The sequence below is a fragment of the Diabrotica undecimpunctata genome, chromosome 8 (genome assembly GCF_040954645.1).
Source record: "Diabrotica undecimpunctata isolate CICGRU chromosome 8, icDiaUnde3, whole genome shotgun sequence".
Taxonomy (NCBI): domain Eukaryota; kingdom Metazoa; phylum Arthropoda; class Insecta; order Coleoptera; family Chrysomelidae; genus Diabrotica; species Diabrotica undecimpunctata.
In genome coordinates, this window is record NC_092810.1 from 110,987,944 (window position 1) to 111,000,958 (window position 13,015).

A 13,015-nucleotide genomic window follows, 5' to 3' on the forward strand; every position below is an offset into this window, starting at 1 on the left:
ATAATCAGGATATGTTAGAACAAGTAATGCAGAAAGTGAATAACCGAATTAGGAGGAAAGCTGAAAAATATATCAGAAGACAAAATCGAAATATAAAAAAACCAATCACATTTCAAAAAGGAGACCTAGTGTTAATTCGTTCACTTAGAAAAAGTAATGTTAAAGAAAACCGTTGTAAGAAATTACAACCAATGTTTGAAGGTCCATATACAATTGAAAATCAGAATGGACTAAATAGTTATGTGTTAATAGATGCAGAGAACAGACTAAGAGGCATATTTCATATCAACGACATTTTTCAATATCATGAAGAGATTGAATAATGATTTCTATACCTTTAACACAAATATAATAACACTAATAACTTACTGATAGATCCATTTCATAGATAGATGGTAGATTTCTTTGTTGTGAATAAATTTGACATCATACTTGTTGAATTTTGTACATATGGAAATTGTTTGGTACCCTAAAAATCATAATTTGGGGTTAGATACAGAATTGATTGTATAAATGTCTTTATAAAAAGTGGAAAAACTTACCAATTTATATTGATGAAGTTATTTTGAATGGAAATAATTCCTAGATTTTGTCTATAAATAAACAGAACACAATATCTATTATATTTTTAATTAAGGTTATATTTTATTCTCTGATAAAATCCATTCTCCATTTGACATGACAGTTTGACCATAGAATAGCCGAACTGTGATCCGTTGTTCTCTGTTTTGACATAGACAGCGAACAGGGATGTATTTAACACATTTTAAATAAATAAAAAAAAATTTGATTTATTAAATTTAATAAGGTATGAGAAAATTAATATTTAAAAAAATAATAAGTAAATTATTTATTTTAAATATTATTTTTGGGGTATTGTGACGATTAGGGTTTATAGAAAATAATTTATAAGTTATATACTACATAATATTAGATATTTGGTTGTTTTCAATAAGTTATATACTAGAGAATTTAATAAAAATATATTTATGTGAGGGCATTTTTAATAAATTAGCATAATAATTGTAAAAAGTTGTATTTTAATATTGTAAATATATATAAGTGAGCCATGTGCTTAGGCAACCAAAAATACTCTCGGAGATTGACAGATATTTATACTCTGAAGTGACGTTTAAAAATATTTACGAATATAAGTGGGTTATAATAATATATTGTTTGAAATGTGTATTTTATTAAATTAGAATGTTAAGTTACTAATTTAATTATATATTCTGATCTGAAAAGCCTAAATGTAAACAAAATTATTAATAGAAAAGAATGGAATTCTCTGGATCTCCGGAGATGGCCATGTTTGCGAAATGGTTTGTTCCAGAAAATTCAGGCAAGTAGTTAATAGAACAAAATAGAACATGATATATTACGAGATGGTTCTAGAATGTCCAAAAGATATAAATACCCGTGATTTGGATTCAAGATGGCAGTTTTTGGCAGTTTTTGGAAGTTTTTAGTCAGAAGTCAAGCAGTTTATTATGAAAGTTAGTTAGAGTCAGTGAATCAAGTACAAATAGTCCAATTGTTTAATATAGTGAGTTAAATGAAGATTAAAAATTATGCATATAATTTAATGCACATTTATAATTATACACAAATAATTATTGAAGATAAAAAAAGGTATATTGGAAGAAATTAAATTATATTATGGTTGGAGATTAGTATAAATCAACTTATAATAATTGGATATTGGTATATTGAAAAGAAGAATAAATATAAATGCTGTTTGCTGGTTTGGTTGGTGGTGTATAGATGCTGGTGAAGAAAAATATATCTTAAATTGGTAGCAGCTGATAATTGAAAAAAGTAATTTCACAAAAAACAAGGATAACTGAAGTACGAAGACATTCAGTGGTGATTAGAATCTATATACTTAGTGGAAAATAGTTCATTTAGGCATTCAGTGAAAGAAAGGTACAAAATTTTGTTAATATAATTTAGTTAGTGTCATAACAATTTCAATTTTGAAGATAGTTTGTTTAAATTTTAGATTGTCTATAGAATTTAATTAGTTTTATAAGAATATCAGTTTAAAGATAGTTTATTTTAAATTTACATTGACTAGGTTAGATATATATATGTGTGTTTCATAATAGTTACAATAAAGATAATTTAAAAAAGTACTTACAAGCTAATTCTTTGAGAACCGCGATAAAAACCCTATATATTATATTATTAAAAATACTCATTGCTCATCATTCAAACAAAAAACACATCATAACAATATATATATATATATATATATATATATATATATATATAAACAAATAAAACAAACACAAAGCAAAAAGTTTAATTTGGATTAACTGAAAGAATTTCATAATATGAGAGAACCTTAAATAAGATTTTATGTAATTTTCTGCTCTAGCTTGGTATTTTATGGATAGAAACACAGGGCAGGATATAATACCTTATATTATCATATACATATAATACAACAAAGACTGATCGTTGCAAACTAGCCCATTCCCCCAGTGCGACATAGAAAATTGATTCAAAGTAGTCACTTTATCTCTTTCTAATGGGCCGGGTTTAACGTTCACCATAAATGAGTGACCAGATATTAGAAATTTGTGATCTATCACTTCAATCGTGTTGTTAGGATCCATTACCATTTTAAGCTAAGTTAATGCAACTTTAAAATTACTGTTTTGTCCCGTGCAAGCATCGCTAAACGCTATTATGTGTTTTTTACCGTCTGCCTCACATTTCAAATGTTTAGTTAAGCAGCATGCAATTTCCTAGGATCCTCTAGTTTAAGACAATGCTTTTACAGGCAACAAAATTACATGATAACTATTATCAGCCCGAGTCAAACACGCATCGATTTTCATTACAGCTCTGGCCTTTTCAGCTTTCCCTAGATGTAATTTATGATTGACCCTCAAGGTTGTTTTATCAGATTCGTTAGCTGCGTCTATGCGTAACTTAAATTTATCACACTGTTGACAAGTGTCCTTTCTAGGATGGTGAAAATGTAGGATCACGTCTAAACGTTTGGCATTCCTTTCATCAGGTAACTTAGCTTCCTCCGTGGATGTGTTGGTTGTTGCTCTGGAAACATCAGAGTTTTCTAACATTATTTCCACAAATTGGTCGCATTGCTCCTGTAGTGATCCTTTCCCAAGTTAATATGCTCCTTTTCTAACTTGGCTGCACCGTACTGAAGACGACCAGTAGTCAGAAATACGTATATACGGTTGCCTTCCATCTTATACACATGTTTTATTATATTTTTTTCTTTAATTGCGAGCTATGCCGATATCTTGTACCTTTTATATATATATATATATATATATATATATATATATATATATATATATATATATATATATATATATATATATATATATATATATATATATATATATATATATATATATATATATATATATATATATATATATTGAATTTGAAATTTCCGCGGGAGCTATATGTGGTTTCAATTGTTTTCCGGGTTTGACTCCGCGTTAAATATTTTTGGTTTTTAGAAAAACCATTGTTTTGACGACGTTTCGGCAAGGTCACACTTGCCATTGTCAAGTCAGATTCTGCTTCGTCTTGATGTTCCAGGCGAACTGATTTCTCGGTCGCTGCACGCTGAGTTTAAATATCTTGTTGCGCTTCTTGTCATTGGTCCTGTGCGCAGAGTGGGCGTGGTCTTCTTCGCTATTTTAATTTTTACGTTTTTCTGCAGAATTGTTTTCCACGTATTTGGGAGTCTTTGGGCATCATCTCTGGTGTTTAAATTTTTCGGATGTTTTTCGATCTCTATGGCTTCTCTGATTACACGTTTGGCCTTATTTTCGATGTTGGCTAGCATTGTTGTTCCATTTAAGTCTATTTTATGTCCTGTGTTTATGACATGTTGTGATAGGGATGAAGTTTTTTCTTTTCTTTCGATGGCGTTTCGATGTTCTTCGCGTCTAACCTGTATCCTTCGATTTGTTTGTCCGATGTACGATTTATCGCAGTCTTCACACGGGATCCTGTATACGCCTTGATTTTCCAATGCAACTTTTGTTTTTGCTGATGGTAATATGGTTGCGATTTTTCTGTCGGTGTTAAAAATAGTTTCTATTTTGTTTTTTCTTAGAACTCTGCTGATTTTGTCTGTCGTACCCTTTATATAGGGCAGGATAGTTTTGCCGACTGGTTTTTCTTCTTTTTCTGGATCTTTGCTGTTGTTTCGGGATTTATGTGCTTTTTCAATCGTGAACATGGAGAAACCATTTTTTCTTAGAGTTGTTTTGACTTTGTGCATTTCTTCATTGTTATGGTCCTCATCTGCCAGTTTCTCAGATCTTGTTATTAAGGTTTTTATTACCGAATTTAATTGTGCAGGATGATGGTGTGAGTCTGCGTGTAAGTACCTGTCAGTATGGGTTGGTTTTCGGTATACTGTATGTCCTATGCTTCCATCTTCTTTCTTAATAACTAACACATCTTTTTAGTGGATAGTGCTCGGGTCTCGAAATTCCATCAAGATATTGGCGATCCCTGGAAATAGTGGGGAGCCCATCGGGGCACCATTTATTTCTCTGTAGAATTAATTTTTGAAGGTAAAATAAGTGTTGTAAATACAATATTTAATGAGATATAAGGGGTCTTGATGGATACTGTATTTAGTTTTCAGAATGTTTAGAGTTTCGTATATAGGAATGTTTGTAAAGAGTGAAACGATATCGAAACTTACTAGAATGTCTGACGGTGAGATATGGGGTATTTTTTAAGACGTTTGATAAAATGAAAAGGATTTATAACGAAGGATGAAGCACTTTCGGCGAGAGGGAGGGCGGTGGAGTTTTGCGCAAGTACTTAGCCAATGGTTGTGTAGTGCAGTTGTATGCACTGACAATGGGACGTAGAGGAATATCGGGTTTGTAAATTTTGGGTAGGCCATATATTCTGGAAAACTTTTCACGAGGAAAAGAGAGATTGTTTTATGTCAACAGGAAGATAGGTTTTATTGATAATGGCTTTTGTTGTTTTCTCTAGATAAGTTGTTGGATTATTGGGAATTAGTCTGTAGTCTGAAGTATTAATGAGATTTGCGAGTTTATTAATCTAAGAAGAAGTGTTTAGGATGACGGTGGAATTTCCTATATCGGCGGTAAGAATAACTAGATTTGGATTTGACTTAAGTTCTTTCAGGGGTTTTTTCTCGGATTGGGTAATTTTCGGAATAGGAGGCTTTGAGTTTCTAAGAACTCTAGCGATGTCTTGGTCTAGTTATTTCCGCAACTTTGGAAATGGCTTCTTCAGTTTGACAGATAATTGTCTCAATTGGAATCTGACTTGGATAACAGCGTAATTCAAACCTTTTGCTAAAGCTTGAGTATCAAACAAAAACAGCAAAATAGAGATATATATATATATATATATATATATATATATATATATATATATATATATATATATATATATATATATATATATATACATTACACTTGAACCACCTTACACCAGATTCTTACAGTAGGGTACAGAAAGGATCCTCTCAATACCTGAAAACACAGATAATAAAAACGAAAGATATAAAAGAATCTTCAACCATATAAAAAGAAGCAACATCTCAAAACTTAACCAACTTAAAGACCCTTTAGCTTCACTCACAACTACAACTGACAATGCATGGTTGGTAAATCAATCTAATGTGTCTTTGCTTCAAGACATAAAATCTTTTCTATCACTAGGTCCAAAATGTTCACTACCAATCTCAGTGAAAGATATTGATATGTACACATAACTAGCAGACATTGAGTACTGTATTAAAAAACATCCTACAGAATCACAAAATTTGTAACGTTCAAAAATCACAAACATAATTACTAACCACATTAAAATTAACTGTCATTACATCAGTCCATCCATGGCTATTGAAACAAAAATGAGAAAATTTCTGAAAGACAACCCTGACATAGTAACGAGAGCAGACAAGGGTAACACAAGTCATAATGGACAGAAACGAGTACATCACCAAATCATTTGAGCTGCTCAACGACCCACATTCTTATAAAAAAATCTCCAAAGATCTGACTTCATCAGTAGAGAGGAACACTAATTACTGATAAAACAACTACATGACGAGGGATAAAACAACTACATGACGAGGGATATATCACGACCAAAACAAAAAAGGAATTAACCAACTATACTGGTACCACCCCAACATACTATGGACTTCCAAAAATTCACAAAGAGGGGTGCCCACTACATCCTATAATTGTATGTAAGAATGCCCCACTCAATCTTTGGCTAAGTATCTAGCAGGTATTATTGACACTTCTTTTTCTTCTTACAATACCTACAAAATGAAAGATTCTTTTGAATATGCAAATAAGATTATTGGGTTTTTACTATCTTCAGGATATGTCTTGGCAAGTTTTGATGTTACTTCCTTGTTTACCAACATCCTTCTCGAATTGGTAGTTCCTATTCTGACAACTAATTACCATCTGATTGAACAGAACTGTACAATTCCCAAAGTATTGTTCCTGAAACTGATTAACTTTTTATACAACAATACATATTTCGCTTTCCAAAATGAATGTTACGTCCAAATAAATGCAGCACCCATGGGTGGAGCCATATCCCCATCTTTGGCAGAAATTGTAATAAACTCCCTACTTCACTTCTGTACTCGAGAAGTTGATTTCCAGTTTCCCTTCATCTACCAATATGTAGACGACCTCATATGTGCAGTCTCAGCTGACAAAATCAACTACATTCTTAACATATTCAACTCATATAACACTCACCTACAATTTACTGTCGAAACAGAGGAAAATAATATGACGCCATTCCTAGACACCAATGTAACCAGACATGATGATAATACAATAAGGTCAAAGAACAGAAGATTAACATCATTAAAGGTCTGAAAAACAGAATAAAAAGAATTTGTCACTCTTCTAACTACAATACGAACATCAAGTTACTTTATCAGATTCTTAGAAAAATCACTATCCTAAGATGCTGCTGAACAAACTGCTCTTCCAAGATATGCCAACGGCATACACAACGGAATACACCAAAGACAAACATTAGAAGGAGAACCAGTAGAACTTTTCTATGGGAGATTGCCTTACATCAGAGGTTTATCACAAACCTTTTCAGACAATTTAACATAGCGATAGCAAATTCAGTGTACAAAAGATTAGGGTCATACTTCACTCACCTGACAGAAAGAGTTAAAAAACTGGATAATTTCAATGTAGTGTATTTTATTCCATGTGGTTCCTGTTCGGAAGTGTATGTCGGTCAAACCATCCAGAAACTATCAAAAAGAATAGCTTTGCATAAGAGTGATGTTGTGAGGAAGCCTACAAGTACCGCTTTTATCCAACATATTAGGAATACTGGACACATTGCCAACTATGAAAATGTGGAAGTACTAAACAGGGTTGACAACCAATTCAAGAGAAATTTCATAGAAATGTGCTACATCCATAACTGTAGCTCTTCTATGAACTGTAACAAAGATGTGGAAAACTTAAGTTGTATTTACTTATTTTGGCTTCAACAAGACTTGACAAGAAGTAACAGACTGGAATATGGAGGCAACTTATCATAACATACACAGATAAAAAAGTAAAGTTCGTGTAACCTTCTGGCTAAGGTCTAGTTTTAGGGTTTTCAGGTCGCGCAAGCGCCCCTAACATGACTTAACGACTACTTTCGTAGCCGGGTCCGACGGCTTTACGTGTCCTCCGAAGCACGGTGGCAGCTCAGTTAAATTACGATATTGAAAATTTTGTCGGTGCCGGGATTTGAACCTGGATCCTCTAGCTTGTTAAGCCAGTAACATAGCCGCTGAGCTACGGCTACCACAGATGACCTACCTGCACTTAAGAACATATTTCATTTCCCGGCTGAATGTATTCCTTTAAAAGTTTTGATCCAACTGGTGGTTCCATGATATTACATGAGTTGTAGATATAAACACAGAATACACCATCCCAACAAGAAGGGAAACGAAGGGCTTTTTCGCAATCCAAATTTCTTAGCGCATGTGCGAATCCGGAATGTTCTAATTAGTTTAGTTGGAAATTTGTACGGGAGTGAATCGTTGAAATCATTACATATGCAAGATAATGAGTACGAGAGAGACAGAAGATATATTTTCTCTCTCTTCCTCTCTCGAGAATAAAAATGTTTCTTTTGTATATATATTTAATATTATATATATAATATTTATTAATATTATTATTTATGTGATATGTTTTGTATTATTTATTAAATGTTCATAATTATTTTAGACTTTTGTATTTCAAAATAATAAATCAATCACTGTATGACCGAGAAGTTTTGCTGTTTTTTATCATTAAGTGGTGGGTGATATTTCTAAAACACAATGTTCTCTCGCCTTGTGTGCGTGGTAGTGTCATGCGTTGGATGTATGATTTGGGGTGGTTGATGCGTATTTAGTTATCACGGTCCTATTTGGTCTAATTAGTTCTTCAGTTTCCGTATTCGGCCATTTTATAACGCCAAATGAGTGTGTGAAAAGTGGTATTGCGTATGTGTTTATTGCTTTTATTATATGCTTGGAATTAAGGTTGCTTTTGAGTATTATTATCCCAGATTTAGCCATACGGCTCACACTCCCTCTAAGGGGAAAATTCACTCATCCCAGATACCTACGGTATCAAAAGGATTGAGCTCTGGTGGGTCCGTCTTTTTGCAGACCAACGTAACGAAAACTCATTAACTAGAGATTTAGTCAATCTCCGTCAAGCCCCAAACAGAAATCCTCAACAATTTCATGAAAAAGTCATGAATCTTTTAAATACTATTTCAAATCGCATTGAATTGCACACATAACATAAGGAAGTTAAAAGAAGTAAAAAAAACATTTCCAACAAGCTCTAACCATATTTTTGGCAGATCTAAGAGAACCCCTAGGATCAACAATTCGATCCACGAGACCACCGAATCTCGCTCTTGCTATCCGATATATTTAGAAAAAAAAAATTAGATATCTTCAAAAATCTCATAATTATTCCTTATCATCTTCTAACAAACCATCTGGCACTTCAGAAACGACACAATTTAACTCATACCCCCGCTCCTACACGATGGCAGCCTGAGGTGCCCAAGCCTCAATGGCCACAGCCATTCTTTAGGCCAAATCAAATGCCTTTGCAATAACAGCCATTTAACAATAATCCAAGAGGGACATTTCAACCCCCTAGATTCCAACAAAATCAACAAATCACTCAATATGCACAAAATTCTACAACTAACCAACCCAATTTTCATAAACCAGATCATTATCAATCATATAAGTCAACACCTATAAGCGTATTCACACGCCAAACCGGCAATAGAGCCCAATCTTAAAGAAACTTCCGCTTTCAACAAACAGCCAGCCACCGATTCACAGTGGAAGAGCTCTTTAATATCGAACAACAAGAGCAATTATGACGAAGGTATATAGCCACATACCCAGATTACTCTTACTATGAACAAAAAATCCAAGAATATGACATATGACGAAGATGTAAATTTTCTAAGATTTCAAAAAGAAACTTAGTAGAATTGCATTTCTTTGCTAACAAAAAAGGGCTTTCTTACATCAAAATTTAAAATCCCCCTCTTAAACTTCTTATTGATACAAGAGCCACTAAATCTTTCCTTAATCCTGATATAGCCAATAAATTCTACAAAAATAATATTAAATATGAACCACTTGCTACATCAATTTTTCAGAATCATTCAGAAGATTATTGTGTAGAAATTCCAATTTTTCCCGAATTTAGCTCGGATAGTAACTTAAAATTTTATCTTTTCAAAGTTCACAAGACATTTGATGGTCTTAATCTTAAGGCTTCTGAAAGCAAATCTCGATTTTACCCAAGCTACTCTTACTACAGAGCATTCTATTCTTCCTATTAATTACTATGTCACAAATGAAACCTAATTCTATACAGTCCACCAGAGCCCTAAACAATTTTACAAGTCAAATTGCCAGTAAAAGAAACATCAGGTAAAATCGTCATCCCAAGAAAAGAAGTCGAAGGTGTAATCCTAAGAGAAACTCTCTCCGTCGCATGTAATCAACTTGCCTGGACCGAGCTAGTCAATAACACCGATGAATATATTCAAGTAGCAATAGATCCCATCAAAAGTCAACCAATAAATCTAAGAGATGTCGATCTTTTCCTAAGAACCGATCATTTTAATACAAAAGGAGAATCTCACCGAAGACGACAGTGCAGGAAGTTTGCATCATGTATATTTCATCATTCAGACAGTCAGTTAACATTTACTAACCAAATAAAACACCATATACGAAAAAGAGATGAAGTTCCGGTTTACACCAAGTCAAATCGGTATCCACACATCCATAAGGATGATCGATCAAGAAATCATCAAACCTAATCAATTGCCCTGGTCATCCCCAATGTGGGTCATTCCAAAGAAACCAGATGCCCCAAGAAAAATTAAATGGCGAATAGTTGTCGACTACAGAAAGGTGAACGAGAAAACCATCGATGATCTATATCCAATTCCAAATATAACAGACATTCTGGACAAACTAGGACGCTGCCAATACTTTTCCACCTAGATGTAGCCAGTGAATTCCATCAAATTGAAATGAAGGAAAAAGATATTTAGAAGAGAGTAATGGAGAACGTACTAAAAAGACTTACAGGCGAAATATATCTAGTCTACATGGACATTTTGAACCTCTCTTTAGGAACATATGGTAAATCTTAAGAAGATTTTTGAGAAATTAAGGGAAACAAGATTTAAAATACAAGTTGACAAATGCGAATTTCTTAAGAAAAACTAATGCTTATACTAATATACAAATTACCACTAATACGTTATGCAAGCAACACTATTGTTTATAAATACTAAAATAATTAACTAAAAATGCCTAAATAGGTTTTTAAAAACTAAATACGTTTTTTATAGATAGGTATATTACTTGTAGATGGAATAGTACAGTAGCTATTATCTTGTAAGTTTCAGCATGCCAGATAAAATTCATTCAAACTGATAACATTTTTATTGTAATCTGCCAAAGTGTTGTACAAATTAATTGATATGGCAACCCTGTTAGTATGACGATTCGATTGAAGCGTTTCGAGGCCGAAAGTAATGCAATATATCGATGATAAATGCTACCAACGTTTGAGATGGAGTCATATCTCTATAAGATTTGATGGCGGCAGTTCAAGGTATAATTCTTGTTTAACGAGATTTTTCATATGTTTAGGAAAAAATATTCAACGGTTTATTGCAAATATTTTCCACTTTTACAGTTTTATACATGTTGTTATTAAAATTTTTTCCGGTTTCTTACCGGTTGCTTTATTGTAAGCCGGAACATATTATTTTTTCCCATTGTGACAAAACTGTAAATTCAAAAAGTTTCAAAAAATTCATAAGTATTTCTTAGGCTTATATCTTTATGTTGTAAGAAAATTAACAAAATTGTATGTCTGATTTTTCCGCTTTATACTTGGAAAAAAGTAGTTTTTTAGAGTTTTTTCGACAACGAAAACATGAAGTTTGCTCAAAACTTGTCAAAATACTTCTAGTTGTCACATATACCTTCTCAATTTTTTTCAAATTTTTTGAATTTGTAGTTTGTCTTTTGGAGGGTGCAGATCAACCTTAACATATCTACTTTGGACGTTTGTATGTAATTTGGTCATTAAATATATTTTTATATTTCAGATGTTGATGTTAATAGACAGGAAGTGTCTGCTCCACATAGGCCCCATACTCCACAATGCTTCACAATGCACAATCAGCTGCCACACAAACCCCCTCAAAGTTATCTGGTGGTACACCGAGAACAAGCAAAATGAGGTTGAAAATAAATGAACAAAATGAACTTTACGTGCGAATGTAAAAAAAGCATGTACCCCCTCCAAAAAGAAGGAAGATGATAAATCTTATTTAAGTAATTTTTTTCAAATGTGTAACAAGTTATTAACCCTCCGGTGTCCACGCAGCGGAACTCCGTGCCGCATTTTTAATATTTTAATAATTTTTACCAATATTCTTTCGTATACGCTACTATCTATTTAGATATGTGCACGTGACTATATTTAAGATATTACCTGCTGATGTCGCATTTCCTAAAGTATTGTATCAGTTTGATATTGACCATTGAAGTGGGAGTTGTTCAATAGCGGCATTCCGTACCGCAGCGTAGCTTGTCATGTAAGTAAAATATGTACATACAGTTTTTTAGCACTTAAATTAATTGATGTACTTTTTGTCATTTTAGGGGTACAAAAAGGCAAATTAAGGACGGAACTGGTATGATACGGACCAGAGCTGCATTTGGTTACAAAAGATTCTTCATTTCCTTATTGTTTGGGGAAATACATCATTATCGACGAAATGCTTTACCCTTTTAGAGGGCCATGTGGCTTTGTACAATACATGCCACAAAAAACAGCCAAATATGGCATAAAACTCTATGCACTTTGCGATAGAAGGTCTTACTATACTTTGAATTTCGAGATGTATTGTGGAATATAAAGAGACGAACCGTAAAAATTTTCAAATAAACTATTTAATATAATACAGCGTTTAATTTTCCCCATAGAAAACTCTAAAAGAAATATAACTATGGATAATTATTATACTAGTTATCCTTTAGCTAATTATCTCATGCAAAATGGCCTACCAGTTATTGGCACCTTAAAAAAAAAACAAAACAAAACTTCCTCCCCAATTTCTTCCGAATAAACTACGAGCTATTAGATCTTTAATATTCGGGTTTCAAGATATTATGTCTCTAGTTTCATATTTTCCTAAAAGAAATAAAGCTGTAGTATTGCTCTCTACCATGATCGATACAGACGAAATAGACGAAGATACAGGAAAACCAACAATGGTTTTAGAATACAATAAAACAAAAAGTGGCGTCGATACGGTTGACCAAAAATGTGCTTCCTACACGACACAAAGGATTACGAGAAGATGGCTATTAGCAATATTTTTTCGCATACTAGATTTAGCTGGAATACAT

The 13,015-nt window shown here is 32.9% G+C and overlaps 1 protein-coding gene and 1 long non-coding RNA gene across 2 annotated transcripts in view; one reads left to right on the forward strand and one right to left on the reverse strand.

Moving 5' to 3' along the window:
- LOC140447845 (uncharacterized) overlaps window positions 1-13,015 on the reverse strand; it is a 100,462-nt gene that overhangs the window by 45,342 nt on the left and 42,105 nt on the right. The window lies entirely within an intron of this gene.
- On the forward strand, window positions 1,073-12,523 carry LOC140447844 (uncharacterized). The gene is made up of 3 exons (XR_011951640.1): window positions 1,073-1,926; window positions 11,707-12,198; window positions 12,266-12,523. It is a non-coding gene; the product is annotated as an uncharacterized lncRNA (long non-coding RNA).